At 38.6% G+C, this 16,466-nt stretch overlaps 2 non-coding genes across 2 annotated transcripts; both read left to right on the forward strand.

Moving 5' to 3' along the window:
• The first annotated feature begins 3,611 nt into the window (after positions 1-3,611).
• On the forward strand, positions 3,612-3,683 carry trnah-gug (transfer RNA histidin (anticodon GUG)). Its single transcript has one exon. It is a non-coding gene; the product is annotated as a tRNA-His (tRNA).
• A 109-nt stretch (positions 3,684-3,792) lies between these two features.
• trnar-acg (transfer RNA arginine (anticodon ACG)) lies at positions 3,793-3,865 on the forward strand. The gene has a single exon. It is a non-coding gene; the product is annotated as a tRNA-Arg (tRNA).
• The last annotated feature ends 12,601 nt before the right edge of the window (positions 3,866-16,466 follow it).

Genomic DNA, 16,466 nt, shown 5'->3' on the forward strand with positions numbered 1-16,466 from the left:
ACATGGATGACAGAGTCTGGTGTGGATGAACTTGACTGGCCTGCACAGAGTCCTGACCTCAACCCGATAGAACACCTTTGGGATGAATTAGAGTGGAGACTGAGAGCCAGGCCTTCTCGTCCAACATCAGTGTGTGACCTCACAAATGCGCTTCTGGAAGAATGGTCAAAAATTCCCATAAACACACTCCTAAACCTTGTGGACAGCCTTCCCAGAAGAGTTGAAGCTGTTATAGCTGCAAAGGGTGGACCGACGTCATATTGAACCCTATGGATTAGGAATGGGATGTCACTTAATTTCTTATGCGAGTCAAGGCAGGTGAGCGAATACTTTTGGCAATATAGTGTATGTATATATTCATTCAGAGATCTAGTGAAGACCACACCTCTATGGGTCAGGGCTGCAGGGCTCTTTTGGCAGCAAAAGGAGGACTAACAATATTAGACAGGTGGTCATAATGTAATGGCTTAAAAGTTTATGCATGTGTATACACCACTGTTCAAAAGTTTTAGAACACCCCAATTTTTCCAGTTTTTTATTGAAAATTATTCAGTTTAATGTCTCATTGCACTCTGAAATGAAAGCATAGTACAAATAAGCAACTGGAGTTAAAAAAGAAATCATGGAATCAATTTCTAGACCAAAATGTATTCTAAACTTTTGACTCATCGAAGTAGCCACCTTTGGCAGATATAACAGCTGAACACACTCGTGGCATTCTTTCTACAATAGAAATCAAATATTCTTCAGAAAGTTCTTCCCAAATCTGTTGCAGAAGTTTCCATAAATGTGTGGCACTTGGTTGCTTTGCTTTCACTCTTCTGTCCAGTTCATCCCAAACCAGCTCCATGGGGTTTAAGTCTGGAGACTGTGCTGGCCACTCCATGTTTTCAAGCTTACCATCTTGTTCTTTTTTCCTGAGGTAGTTCTGGCATAGCTTGGACTTATGTTTTGGGTCATTATCTTGCTGTAGGATGAACCCCTGACCAACTAGGTGCATACCAGAGGGTATTGCATGGCGCTGCAGAATGCTGTGGTAGCCGTTTTGGTTCAGGGTGCCTCTCACTCTGTACAAGTCACCGACCCTGGATCCAGCAAAACAGCCCCAGACCATCACACTTCCTCCTCCATGTTTGACAGTTGATGCCACACACTGTGGAACCATCCTTTCGCCTACTCGACGGCGTACAAAGATCCTGCGTGATGAACTGGAGATTTCAATTTTTGATTCATCAGTCCATAATACCTTCTTCCAGTCTTCAGTAGTCCAATGGCGGTGTTTCATGGCCCAGGCAAGCCTCTTTGTCTTATTCTGACGTCTTAGTAATGGCTTTCTTGCTGCAACTCGTCCTGTCAAACCTGCAGCTCAAAGTCTTCTCTTCACAGTTGAAACTGAGACTTGCTTACTACGACCACTATCAAGCTGTGCTTGAAGCTGTTGTCCTGTGAGCTGCCTATCACGCAAGCTGTTAACTCTCAGAAATTTGTCCTCTGATTCAGTTGTGGCTTTGGGTCTGCCAGACCTCTTCCTGTCAGAGTTTGCCCCAGTTTCTGAGTGCCTTTTGATGGTGAAGGAAACTGTACTCACTGACACCTTGACTTTCTTTGCAATTTCTCTGTAGGAAAGACCTACATTTTTAAGTGTTATGATGGTCTGTCTCTCTTCCGTTGTTAATTGCCTTTTTCTCGCCATTTTTGTAGCAACACACTACTTTCTGCAGTACAATACTGTTCAACTGATGCTCACGAGGGTATGGTACCACAGTGTGTTCCAACACTGCTTTTATGCAGACAGAGGGGGTTGTAAGTAATCCAGAAAAGCTGGAAGACCTGGAGGAATTAGTAGCACCAGCTTTCAAGGCTTGATCAACCTCCATTGCTGCAGAACAGCTTTAAATTGTTAACCCATTTTGTGTTCCCTGAAAAAGGCCTTTTTGTATAATTCTGAAATGTACATTATTTTTCAGTTTTGGGGAACCTTACCTTTTTTTAACCTCTGGCAGTTCACCACTTACCTTTGTACCATTTCAAGCTATTCATTGGACTTGAACGACTTGAATTGCAATAAATAACTGGAATAATTGGGGTGTTCTAAAACTTTTGACCGGTAGTGTATGTGTGTGTGTATATACACACTTTACTGTGCAAACAGTGTGTATGTGTAAAAATAAGAATTAATAAGAAAGAAAAGCTCAGATATTTAGAGACAGACCTTTTTTATTTATATATCTATTATATAAGTCAGTATGAGTGAGAGTGAGGGGAATCACCTAGTCCCACCCCCTGTGAGGAGTCCATCCCCTCTGTACACCATCATGGCACCTGTTAGGGGGTGGGATTAGACAGCAAGTAAACAATTTTGTCCTCAAAGCTGATGTGTTAGATGCAGAAAAAATGGGCGAGCGTATGGAGAAGGGCCAAATTGTGATGGCTATACGACTGGATCAGAGCATCTCCAAAACTGCAGCTCTTGTGGCGTGTTCCCAGTCTGCAGTAGTCAGTATCTATCAAAAGTGGTCCAATGAAGGAACATAGGGTTATGGCAGCGACTGAGGGCAGGACTAGTGAGAAAACTTGAACACAATCAAAGGGGGCTGAACAGAAATGCAGATAACCAGATCACAGTTCTGGAGAAATGTTTACTTATCTTTAATTAGATAATAATGCAGGTCAAAAAAGAGCACTTGTTAATCAATCAAAACAAAGAACTATACCAGATGCACAAAGTCTTTTAAGGACAAGGCCATAAAACAGAGCACATGGCTGACCTAGACTTAATCAAAGTACAGGAAACACTAAGCAAAGTATTTGTGGAGGAAAAGGGTGACTTAAATACACAAACCTAAACAAAGCACAGGAGACACCTATTAGACATAATGACAGAGACTGGACACCAACAAAAAGGCAGTGGGGGTCTCTAGTGACCAGAAAACAGTCCACAACCCTGACAGGAAACCAGTAGATATCAGTTTATATCTTGCTCTGTTCATGTTACAATTAGTTGCATATCTTACCTGTATATTTCAGTCTAGTTGTGTTGATATTTAACATGATCAGAAAATGACAGATGATTTTCAAAGTCTTTTCCTGTTTCATCATAAAATGGACATAATAAAACGTCCAAAAGTCAGAATGGACAAACCCATGTGTATAAATCACACCAAAATATGGATTTGAATTAAAACACTTAAGAGAAACATTATTTCAGACTTTTGCATAACAGCTGGATAGACTTTTATTTGATAATTATGTGCAGTATTGAGATTAAAATTTATACTTGATTTGGATTGGTCAGAAGGTGTTCAGCATGGACCTGATAGCAGTTCAGGTTTCAAATCAAATCTCTCTTTTTTAAAGAATGTCCTCTTTCTGATTATATACACAGTTATACAAACCAAAAAATAGTGTATGTCAAATATGTACAGAAGAAACTGAATTTGAGTTTAGAGACTAACTAACTAACTAACTAACTAACTAAATATAATCACAATCATTTACATCAGCAAACAAAACATTAATATAAATTATGTATACACAGGCCAGAGGGGCGCCAGAACGCATATCACAACATGTAGCAGCTCCTTTTACCAGCCGGCCCAGGTGCATGGGATGCCGTGATCGTATAGTGGTTAGTACTCTGCGTTGTGGCCGCAGCAACCCCGGTTCGAATCCGGGTCACGGCATTGGCTTTTCCACATCACCGTTGAACGCTAGGCATAGCTTTTGACCGCTGGCTGTTTGTCACTTGAAAAGCATAAACAGGTAGTACCCCGCTCCCCTTAAAATTCACATGGGCCAGTGGCGCAATGGATAACGCGTCTGACTACGGATCAGAAGATTCTAGGTTCGACTCCTGGCTGGCTTGGCTGCCTTTTAAGAGCCCAGAGGTGTGCCACAAACTCCAGCTGCCGAATTGCTGGCAGAGTAACACCTCCCACAATCCCTGAAATGCGGAGAGTCCTGTACTGGGAGGTACGCTGGTTTTCTGCACCAGGAACACCAGCCCACGCTCTGTCTAGCGGCTGATCTTCCGCTGGATTGCCAGCTCGAGTAGCTGGATATTCGGTCAGCGCTGGCCGATTTTGTGCTCTGCAATGCAAGGTTCCCATACAAAGCTCTGGATGATACCGCGCTGGAGCTCAAACTGCTTGGTGGTCGAGTAAAACGCCGATCTCAACTCTCCCGGGGAGCCCTCCCATATGGTCTAGCGGCCAGGATTCCTGGTTTTCACCCAGGTGGCCCGGGTTTGACTCCCAGTATGGGAACGTGACTTTATTGGATTGCCTGCAGAGCTGGCAAGGAGTTCACCAAATCGTTCAGTTAATAACGGCCGGGAACGCTTCCTCAACGGAAATCAAAAACGATCACTGATTGCAGCCAGCAGCATGTTGGTGTTGTGTTCATTTCGATTCACAGCGCAAAACGTTACATAACTGATTTGTCATCACTTATTTATTTGTAGGCTCCCCCTAAGGCTCCCATGGGCCAGTGGTGCTACCTGAAGAACGATAGTCTGGGTCAGCCGGCCAATCACAGCTCACCCGGGAAATCTTTCTTGCCCAATCACATCGGCCCGTTACATCTTTCTTCCCCAATCCCTGCGCTGAAAAGATGGATAGACAATGATGGCCGCGCTCATAGCGAGCCAATCGAATCTCTCGCAATTTTACCGTTCTCCGCTAATCGCAACAATGGCCCGCCCACGGCAATCGATGGATCTTGCGCGCTAATGATGTGTCATTCAAGTCAAATGTATTCGCATAATTACAGTGTCATCCATCAATCTAGGGTAAAGGTATAAACCATATCTAAGGTGTTGAATGTTCCAAGGAGCACAGTGGGTTCTATCATTGTGGAAAAATGTTTGGAATCAACAGGATATCCAGCCAAACTCAGTAACCAGGTTAGAATGGCTTTGATCAGAGAGAAAACAAAAGCCCACTGACAACTTTAACAGCTGTAGAAGTCCTCTGCAGAAAAGGGAGAACTTGCTGGAAGTACAGCCATCTCAGAAGTTCTCCATCAGTAAGAGCTTTATGTTGGAATAGCTAAATGAAAACTGCTGCTGAATATAAGCACTGCTCAATATTTGGGCAATACCACTGTTATTGTGAAGCATGGTGTTGGCAGGAGTACTTCTCAGTGGCAGGAGGGGAAAGACGGGTCAGAATTAAGGGAATGGTGAATGCAGCCGAAATACAGAGAGGTTCTTAAAGAAAACTTGCTCCACAGTGGACACAGCCTCAGATTTTAAGACAAGGTTTAACCTTTCAGCACGACAACATGAATATATCCAAGACAACCCTGGAGTGGCTTTGGAACAAATTTCTAAATGTCCTTAAATGGCCCAACCAAATCCCAGACCACATAGGACTTCAGTGAAGCAACATGAAGATGGCAGTTACACCTGTAGCCTGTAGAGTCTTGTCAAAGTAGACTTAGAGCTGTACTCAGTAAATTGTGCATAAATCATATGTGATTTTTTCATCTCTGTAAATTACCTGTATTGTTTTATTTACAGGTAGACATGGAGGTCTTTTTGACTCTGACTGATGGAGATCTGCAGGAGCTGGGGATTAAAACAGACGGGCCCAGACAACAGATTCTGGCAGCCATTTCTGAACTTAATGCTGGAAAGGTGTGTTTTTTAAAAACTGCTAGTCAGCGTTGTCTAATCTGGTCCCATGTTTATAGACGGTTTTGTTATAATATCATATGAATTTCAGGGAAGAGAAAGACAGATACTGCAGGAAACTATCCACAATTTCCAGTCATCTTTTGGGAGTAGCGCAGCATCCTGCAGGTTATTCACATTTTGAGTATTAAACACAAGATATAATAGATATAAGATATAAATTAAACATTATATAGATTGTAAATTTTCACATTTTTTGCAGAATCTTTGTGTACTTATTGCCATTTCACTGTATCTGGAAGCTCTAATATACTTTATATTTATTTTTTTATACTCCAGTTTGGGCAAGACATCAGCTGCATTCCCTTAACAAAAGGTAACACTTTTGGCCAGATGAGGGACTGGAGAATGGTGCCAACTCACTTCAAGACTGATCGTACCCAAAGCAAATGAGAAGTCACAAAGGACCTCACACGTTATTCTGCATAAGGGACCGCATCTTAGAATAACGCATACAAGCATTGACATAGGGTCGCATATTGGATGTGTCTATTTTGCCATCCAATTTGTGGTGTTTAATGTATTGCTAAGTTTGGGCATGATGACAAATAACTGTCTCAGATGATATGATGTACACCGATCAGCCATAATATTAAAACCACTTGCCTAATACTGTGTAAGGCCCTATCGATACAAAAACAGCTCAGACCTTTCAAAGCTTGGAGTCTACAAGAGCTTTGAAGTATGCTGTGGTATCTGGCACCAGCAGTATCTACAAGCACAGGTAATAAATAAAATAAGAAGGAATATAACAAAAAATACTAAAATACCCCAATTTAAGGGTACAAAAATATGACAAAAAATATACAAAAATATAACAAAAAATATTAGACATTTGTAGTCTAAAATTTAGCTTTGCTCCAGAGACTTTCAGTGGGGTGTACTCATTTTTGCATCACCCTAATTTGAGTAAAACTGAAAATTTTGTTCTCTAAGTTATATTATTAACTTTACTTTCATGTTATAAATGTTCAGATGTTATGATTAGTCCCGACTGACCTTTCTGACCTGCTTTCCTTTCTCGAATCTGCTAGAAACATGGACGTTAGACATGGTTCAAGATGTTTTTCAATTTAATATTTCAATAAAAAATCCACTTTTGAAACTCTCAAAGTTTAGTAGAGAAAACACAAAACAATGACTAAGGAAATGTTTAAATGAAGTAGACTTTACTAGCAAAAAGTATTTCTTGCATAGAGAAAATTAAGTAATAAATACAAAGACTAATCTTAATCTACATAATAATCTGATGCAAAAAGTTACCTTCATTGTTTAAATTAGATCAGGCTGGATATTTTTATCAGCGTACAAACAAACAGTACCATCTACATTTACAAGATTTATCAGACTCTCTTATCCAGAGCAACTCACATTTCCACAGCTGAGCAGTTAAGGGGTAAAGGGCTTTGCACAAGGGTCCAGCAGCAGCAGTTTGGATTAAATTGTTTAAATTGCAGTTTTATTTAAATAGCGCACAAAGGTAATATTTCTAATCATGTCATTTCATATTTATGGCAAAAAAATAAAAACAGCAAGCCCACTCAAATCCAGTTTAAAACAAATGAGACAAGTCTTTTAAGAGCAAATGATGATATATAAAATAAGCTGTGTGAGCTGTGTCTGTGCTTATGGTATCTGTCTGTCCATCTCAGTCTGTCCATAATCTGAGGTGTTACAAACAGCAGAACTGATTACTGGAAGAGTTTAAGAGTCAACAGATATGTAGAGATTGATATGATTTTTTTCCAGAGGATGAAAGCTGATTTATAAGGTCATTCAGGTTCATGTACCATTGCATCTTGTTTTAATGCTGTTTAACTCTTTATATCTGGCACTAATTACACCAACAAAACCATCCTGTGCCATTTCTGTGCATGTGAATTTTTTTTTTTTTTAAAGTGGTCAGTCTGGTATATCTCATGCCATAATCCAGAATGTTCCCCTTTACAACCCACGGTGACAAAGGTGTCACAAGCCCTTTAAATGTCCCGGAAAGTTCCTTTTATAGCTTTATCCTTGATTTTAACTCATGAAGTCCTAAAGTGACACCTACTGAACATCCTGGTGGGTCATGTGATAGGTCATGTGATTTTGTGTTCCCACAACAACATTTCCCAGATGTCTGCATCCCAGGCAAATGTGATGGTACTAGCTCATTTTAAAAAGGTTCTTTCTTCTAGCTAAAAGGTAAGATTTGACCATTTAAGAATTCTAATGCTTACATAACATGTCCTTTATTACACTTAACCTGATGTGAACACATTTCTTGAACAATTTCATATAAAACAAATCAGTATATTATACAAATTCATATATGTCACAACGGCCCTTTAACATTAAAATTGTCACAGAAAAACTGATGTGACATATGACACATTAGTTGGCTTTTTTTTTTTAACTTTTAAGATTGCTCTTTTAATTTAGCTGATTCAGTGATATTTAGTTAATATTTTTACATTATTGTTACATTTATTATCAATTTATTATTATTTGTCATTATTATTTATTATAATAATTTATTAACACATTCATAATAATAATTTGTTAACAGGCATTGTGAAGGAGTACAACACATTCATGGGGGGGGGGGGGGGGGGTTGACCTCCAAGATGCATGTGTCACAAGGTATAAGTACCACATGAGGTCACGGAGGTGGTTCCTCTACCTGTTCTGGCAAACCATAATGCTTGCCTATATCAATGCATGGCTGATCTCCTGCCGTGACTGTAAACTACTTGGTGTCCACAAGCCACTGAAACAAAGGAGCTTCCAGGCTGAGGTTGCAACTAGCCTTATTCTCCTGCATTCACAAAGGGGCCGCCTATCACTCAACACCAACTCCACCACCACCTCCCAAGAAAGTTCATGTTGGAGTTCCAGATGATGTTCATGTGGACCAGGTTGCACACTGGCCTGTGAAGTGTGGTCGTTGCAAATTCTGCAAAATCAATGCAACCACCACCCTCTGTGAGAAATGTGATGTGCGTCTTAGTTTGTCTTATAACTGTGTTATTTGGCATCTATTTAGTCTGTGTTATGTCCCCCATCATTTTCCTTGAAGGAGAAAGGGGTCTGGGTTCTTATGGGTTAAGGCACAGTGAACTCTATAATGTGTGCTTTAATTGCCTCTGTATTCCACAGTTTTACATTTCTACACAAACAAAAAGTTTAAGTCCACATTCTCAGATGCAAAATGTAAAATACTGCAAAATGTAAAATAATAGTTACCCACAAAAACAGGATCAAAATGTGGAGGTGAAAAGAAACTGCGCAAGATCTAAGCATGCTATCATATCTGTAAAACATGAGCCTGATGATGGACCTGCTGATTGCAGAAGCAAAATGAATTCTGAGGAGTATAGAAACATCAACTAAAGTTCAGGAAAAATGCCTCCAAACTAAAAACTTCAAAACTAAAAACTGGGAAATTCTTGTGAGAAAAAGTCAGTCACTTGATCTGAAACCTTAAGAAAAAAAGGGGGACTAGCAATAAATGCATGATATGGAGAAAATTGTGGACATGGCTGTAAATCATGAGCATCCCCTTCTAAATAATAAAACTGCTTGAAGCCCAAACTGGAGAAAGAAACAGAGTTCAATTTTAGTTTTTTATTTAATTTACTGTACTTTAATGTACTTTTGTTAAGAAACTAGAAAGTACTAAAAACACACAAATTAAATCACTCTAGTGTTTCACTAACAGTGTTTTGGAATGACTGAAAGACAATAAGCATTCCTTTCCATTTTAAACATCTAACCAACCTTCATTTTCATGAACAGGATTTTTATTTATTAATTTATTAATTTATTTATTTTGGAAAACACCTTAAAGACTACTGATATTATAAACTATTTCTTCTTAAAGAGTAACCTTGAGAGTTCAGAGTAACTGCATTATAAATGATGTGCTACAGTGGTGTGATTTGGTGTAAACTGTAAATCCACATTTTTAGTCCTCTACATTTTAGATTTTCAGATTTTTATCTCAAGATTTCAGACTTTTTATACACAACTGTGCTCTGGATGCTTAAATGTAAATGTGCAATTCCCCAAATGTTACAGATTTTTCTACATTTTGGAAACAAACCTTCCAAGACTATAAATATCTGAATTTTGTTGGATGTTATTTGTCATTTTTCACATTTTAGTAAACCAAAGTTTCTGAAGTTCTTTAAAAAGGATTTGTATATGAGTGAAAAGTTCATTTAGTGTTGTGTTGCTTTTTAAAGGAAAATTATATAGACATACTGATGACTAAAAATAATCAGAATGAGACGGTAATAGGAGCAAATGAAAACATTTATTAAAGTAAACTATATAAACACTATACAACTATAAGTTTATTTACAACAATATTATTTGCAGCTACTATTTATACTAATTACTATTAGCAGTTATCTATATAGACAAGGATAGAGGGATAGATTGATAAGGGACGCTCTATGAGGGATGAGGGATATTAAAACTACTCCTTGGGTGCTGGGTTCACTCTACAGACCTGTAGGGAAGAAAAGAGTATACTTTAATATTAAGTTCATCAAAAATAAGAATAAAATTAATTTCTACTTACGTGTGGAGAGCTTGAGCAATGTATAGAAAAGAAGTGAGGGAAAAGAAATGGAACAGAAGGAAGAAAATAGGAATTTGGTAGAAGGAAGGACATTGCTCAGAGCTTCCACAAAATGTCCATCATCTTCTGGACACTCTGTCTGAGGAAAGGTCTCAGTTTGCTGGCTAAGGCTGCTGGGTCTTGGTAGAACTCCGGGGGCTGAGTAAACAGCACTTCAGCGAGATCTGTAAGCTGATCCTATAGACAAATTACATCATCACTGTCACAATCCAACATAGTGTCACTGAGTTTAGGATACAATACTGAGAATTTGTGGATCACAGCATCAGAAGATATTAGACACTTACAATAAGCACTTTAAAGTAGGTCCTTGCTGCAGGCTTCCACACGTCTACCTCCCACATGCTGATGAGCGCAAACAGGCGCTCCAAGAATCCTCCCTTAAGCTTTAGGAAAGAAAGACGACAAGCTCCATTAATATCATGTCATATCAGGGTTAACAACATGGAAAAATAAAATGAGATAAAATAAACCATGTTCTGAAACTACATTCAAGCATGGCTTTTAAATCTCCTGATAAGACTCTTACTGTCTCAGGTATTGAGCTGTTTGTAAAATAGCCGAATAGAAGCAGCTCGAAAAAGATGTCCACGAAGTTGTAGTGGTAGACCTGCACAGAAGAGAAAAGTTACAAGAAGAAATTAGCTTTACATAATGGAGTCCTGTTTTCTATCACATCAAAATCTTTTAGATTTAAACATTTGTCATGTTACACAAGCATTTATAAGCTTACATAGGACCCGGAGAGCTCTGCTGCAATCGAGTCCTGATAAGAAGGAGTCTTCAGGAAACGAATCAGAGCCTCGTAGTCCAGCTGTACACGACCTGCATCCTGTTAAAACAAACAAACAAAATAATCACTTTGGCTTCAGTTTTTTTAACGTGGAAACTCATTTTAAACCCTAAAATGAAGCAGTATGTAAGCCTCAGCATGTCCAGTACTTTACTAAAGATACACAGATGATGTATGACATGGGCCAAATGTCCAACTACTGCATATCCCAGAGCCCTCTTCATTATGTACATTTTATTTTAATATTTATCCTAAGAATGTCCTTTTTTTAGCAGGCTGTGATTGTTATAAAATTAGCTTTTGATGCTTGTTATTTTAATTATTATTCCTTAATTACTCATATTACTCATGAATCTGAATATAAGACAGCACATAATATAAGCTAAAGCAGAGTGAACTTCCCCTGAGCAAAAACAGCAGCTAAACAAAGGTTTTACTCACAGCGAACGCCTCACTGAGAGCATGCAGCTTCAGGCCGATATCAGTTACCCCTCTCTCTGTAAGATGGTCCCTAAGAAACAAAAGATTTACATGCTTAGTGTATTAAACATACATTACTCCTTTATACCATTAAACTGTGAAGAGAAGCGTACCAAGTAAAGGGCACCTCCATCTCCTCTTGGCTAAGGCTTTCCTCACTCTCCTGCAAGACACATTAGCAATAAATCATTAAAACTCACACAGTAAATGTTACAGCCTCCCATTCAGGGGAATAGCAGCATCTGTAGATACACATCAGGTCTGAAACACAGAATTACCTCAGAGTCGTACTGTTCCTCTGAATCACTGTGGGGAGAGTCAACCTGCTCCTGCTCCCAGGTGGAGGTGTTCACCTGACCATCTTTAGCCACATGCAGGAACGTGCAGGACACCTTTTTAAAGGTTTGCTGTTAAATTAAAAAAATATATAAAAATGAACACTGCAGACCCATATGTGTACAAAATTCCAAGAGTTACTATCTACAATAAAGACTTCATGATACTGCAATAAATTTACCACATAATCCTCAAGTGGCTCCATGATGGTTTCCACCCGGTTACAGGAAAGGAGCTCTGTAACCTTCCCATATTCAGCCTTAAGAGAACAATTTGAAGTGAACACAATTAGTCACTGCAACTAACAAGTTTTGTGACGCCACAACAGATAATCCCTCACCTGTATGACAGTGAAATGGTCCTCGATGGTGGTCTGATAAGGGAATCCCTGCAAATGACAATTAGCTGAAACTCAAGATCTACTTCTCAAAAGTGTTCATCTAATAATCATTAATATCAATTCTCTTCATCAGAGTAACAAAGATGGTGATGACCAGCTGGTCAAAGTAGCGCGTCTTGGTGGTTTTAAACCAGCAAAAACCACTCTCAGGACCCCTTATCATCCCGAGGAAGTATCCCTTAACGTCCACTGCCTAGAAATAGAGAAACTAAACATTAGAACTTGTAAAGAAGGATGTGTGTGTGTTTGTATCTCAGCTGCAGCACTGTACAATACCCCAGACTGGGAGTTGGAGGAGTCTGCAGTGTTGTACTCAACATTACAGCAGGTGCTGTTCAGCTCACCAGCACTGAGGGGCTGTGAAAAGTAGAAGATGACGATCATCAGTGTTTTTTATCATAGCAGTTTCACACTAACACTTTCAAACATTCTGTCACTTGGAAAATCCAGAGATCAGATTTAGTAAATAAATGACAGGTTTGGTTACCAGAACAGCTGAAGATGTGGAGTGAGTTTCTGTGGGTAGCTGCGGCAGGATTGGCTCAACAACCTTAAGACACAGACACACACACACACACACACACACTTAGACAAAAGCAGCCTACACGTTTCAAATGTAGTTAAAATATTTTACTGACACATACCTGGAGGACTGAGGGAGTATCTGACGATTCTCCCAGCAAATCCACAGCTTCTGCAATAAATTAGTTTCATGTAAGTTTAATTACAACTAATATTTTCTGTTAAATGTAAAAAATTAAAATGGCCAAATTTATAAGGTAGTAGAGAGAGAGAGAGAGAGAGAGAGAGAGAGAGACCATGTAAATTTTTCTCTCCTTTCTTTCTAATGCTTAAAAGTTAATAAACCTGTGAGTTAGTTAGCTAGTTAATTTGTGAAGAAACAGACTAATTGTAGCATTAGTAGCTTGTGTAAATTCACTGTACATGTGACTGATTAAACTCTCTAAATCCTCAAGTCCAGGCATCCTGATGAACTCCACCTCCCCATCAGGATCCACACGCTGCCGTCTACTCAGAGGGGCTTCTTGATTGCCATCCTCTTCGTCCCGCCTCCTCCTTATGCCCTGGCGTGGGACAGGAGTTATCATTGTGGCAGGAGCATAGTACATACCAGCCACAATGTTGTGGATGTCGATATTGAAATAAGGCTGGGGCAAAGGAACTGTTGAAGGCTGTGGACTCCCTGAAGGTGGTGGCCTCCTCAAAGGGGATGGGGTTTTATTTTAATAGCACTGTGTATGTTTTATACAGCAGGAAAGCCTCACTATCAAAACAAGAAGTATTTACACAAGTTATATTACTGTAATCTTCCTATAACACTGCATTAAAAACTATTTTATTTACATTTACAGTATTTACATTTTAGCTGCATTTATAGGTGTTATACAGGGCTCTTCCAGTATCACGGCTTCACTGTTAGTCACACTGTGCACTTATTTCAATGCTTAAAAATATCTTCCCCCAAAAAATGCAGATTAAAATACATTTCTATTACAGTCTATTACTTTAGCACTTTCTTACTCCAGTGGTTCACATCCCCTTTGAGTCCAATTGTGTCTCCTCTCAAAAATTCGCCCTTTATCGTAAATTACACTACTCCTAACTATTTTATTCACGACAGCTAGAAACAAAACCTTGCTGAACAGAATTGAAACAAACAGCTTGATATTTTTGCCTAAGCTGCACTCTACATTGCCACACTAGCTCCATTTATTTGTACCGATTGGTTTTGTTCAGCTAGCTGCCTTTCCTCACAGCCCCTTTCTCTCTCCGCTTTAACAACTCGACAAACACGGACAATGAAAAATCCTTAAAATAATAAGTTACTTCATGTTATTGTAAGTATTTTAACTTATTCTATTCACTCCATCAAAAAAAAAAAACTATAAACACTGAAAAACAATTACTTAGCTACATGCTAACTAGCCGTCTAGCTAATCTTTGCTAATACTCCTCGGCTTGACTTAGTAAACTTTAACAAACGTTAAGTAAACATTGGGACTTTTATGAAAAGCTGATGTTAACATATCTGAAAACATCAACACTGTTTTCTTCTTCCCTGCTCGTTTCACTGGAGTCTGCCATTTTGTCCGCTAGCTTTAGCATACTGATCGTGTACGTAAAGCGATTAGCCGAATAAAGATTAGCCGAACAGAATTTCTCAAAACCATCTAATCATATAAAACGATATTCCTGATTGCGGTTTTTTGTAATAACGCGGTGTTTAAAAGACTTTATACTTAAGTGAAAAAGAGGAAACTCAGTAACTCACCGTTCCAGGGGTCGTACAGTCCGCTCCATCCGGGCTCGGGATCCACATCCGGGTGCTGAGGCTCGGCTCCTCCCCCGAAGTTCATCATCGCTGCGCTGTAGAGTCGGTGTAGGAGTCAAATCCAGTAGTGGAGTACAGAGAAATCCGAAACAGGGGTGTAGCAAAAATGCCAAAAGATAATCCAAATCTTGCGACCTTCAGAACCAGTATAAACCAACACTAACTAGTATAAAACAGCACTAACTAGTATAAACCAACACTAACTAGTATAAAACAGCACTAACTAGTATAAACCAATATAAACCAGCACTAACTAGTATAAAACAACACTAACTAGTATAAACCAGCACTAACCAGTATAAACCAACACTAACTAGTATAAAACAGCACTAACTAGTATAAACCAATATAAACCATCACTAACTAGTATAAAACAACACTAACTAGTATAAACCAATATAAACCAGCACTAACTAGTATAAACCAGCACTAACTAGTATAAACCAATATAAACCAGCACTAACTAGTATAAACCAATATAAACCAGCACTAACTAGTATAAAACAACACTAACTAGTATAAACCAATATAAACCAGCACTAACTAGTATAAACCAATATAAACCAGCACTAACTAGTATAAAATGACACTAACTAGTATAAACCAATATAAACCAGCACTAACTAGTATAAAACAGCACTAACCAGTATAAACCAACACTAACTAGTATAAAACAGCACTAACTAGTATAAACCAATATAAACCAGCACTAACTAGTATAAAACAACACTAACTAGTATAAACCAATATAAACCAGCACTAACTAGTATAAAACAGCACTAACTAGTATAAACCAATATAAACCAGCACTAACTAGTATAAACCAGCACTAACTAGTATAAACCAGCACTAACTAGTAACAAGAGTCAATAATGAATAAATAATAATAATAATCATAATAAGCTGAAATGTCCGGGAAGCCCAGGGAGTGAAGCATAGCTGAAGTTTAAGGCAGCATGTAGCTGTACAGTTAGAATTCAAGCTGTAGGACCAGTTTAAAGACGATACGACCTTAAAAAAAACAAAACTCCTGTTTACCGCATCTACCGAAAACCTCCGAGAAAAACCGAACTGTACGGAAACCAGGAAGTGAAGTCCGTAAAAAATGCATTTACAAATTATATATTTTACATTTTATAATTTGCTCCTGCTGAACACACTCAGTGTCCTCAAGGTAGGATGATCTTTATCCTTTAATGCCACACTGTTTCTACAATAAATCATGTTAAAGTGACAGTGTTACAGTCTAATGTTATGTAGCACACAAGACACCTCATCTTGCCGTGAATTAGCCTAATGCTAGTTACCGTGCTAGCGAACCTGGCTACTGGTTTAAACGACACAATAAAATCATTAAGCTCGGTTTAAGAATTTATTTTATTTCCACAATGAAATATTTACCCCATTAGAAGTCCATTCTTAACAATCCCTTCTCCTGGTTTTAATAAAATAAATCGTGCTTAGCTTTGTGATTCAGCAGCTAGCGCGCTAACGGACTTTAGCCGATTTTTAGCGATTTCAATGACAGTGTAATATTTGGACTAATCATATCTACCGAGAGAACTTGTATATTTGTTGTAATTATTTAACACTTTATTGGTTATATTAATGTGAATATGATATTTCTCCTAATAATAGTTCACCTGCTAGTGAACATGCTGCTGCTTTAAATTACACACTAAAATCCTGAACCGAGTTGATGAGCTCGGGTAACGAGAATTTAGTTTATTTCCATAATATAATATTTACCCATTTAAAAGGTGACTTTTCACACCCCTG

The sequence above is a fragment of the Hemibagrus wyckioides genome, unplaced genomic scaffold, assembly GCF_019097595.1.
Source record: "Hemibagrus wyckioides isolate EC202008001 unplaced genomic scaffold, SWU_Hwy_1.0 Contig25, whole genome shotgun sequence".
Lineage (NCBI taxonomy): Eukaryota > Metazoa > Chordata > Actinopteri > Siluriformes > Bagridae > Hemibagrus > Hemibagrus wyckioides.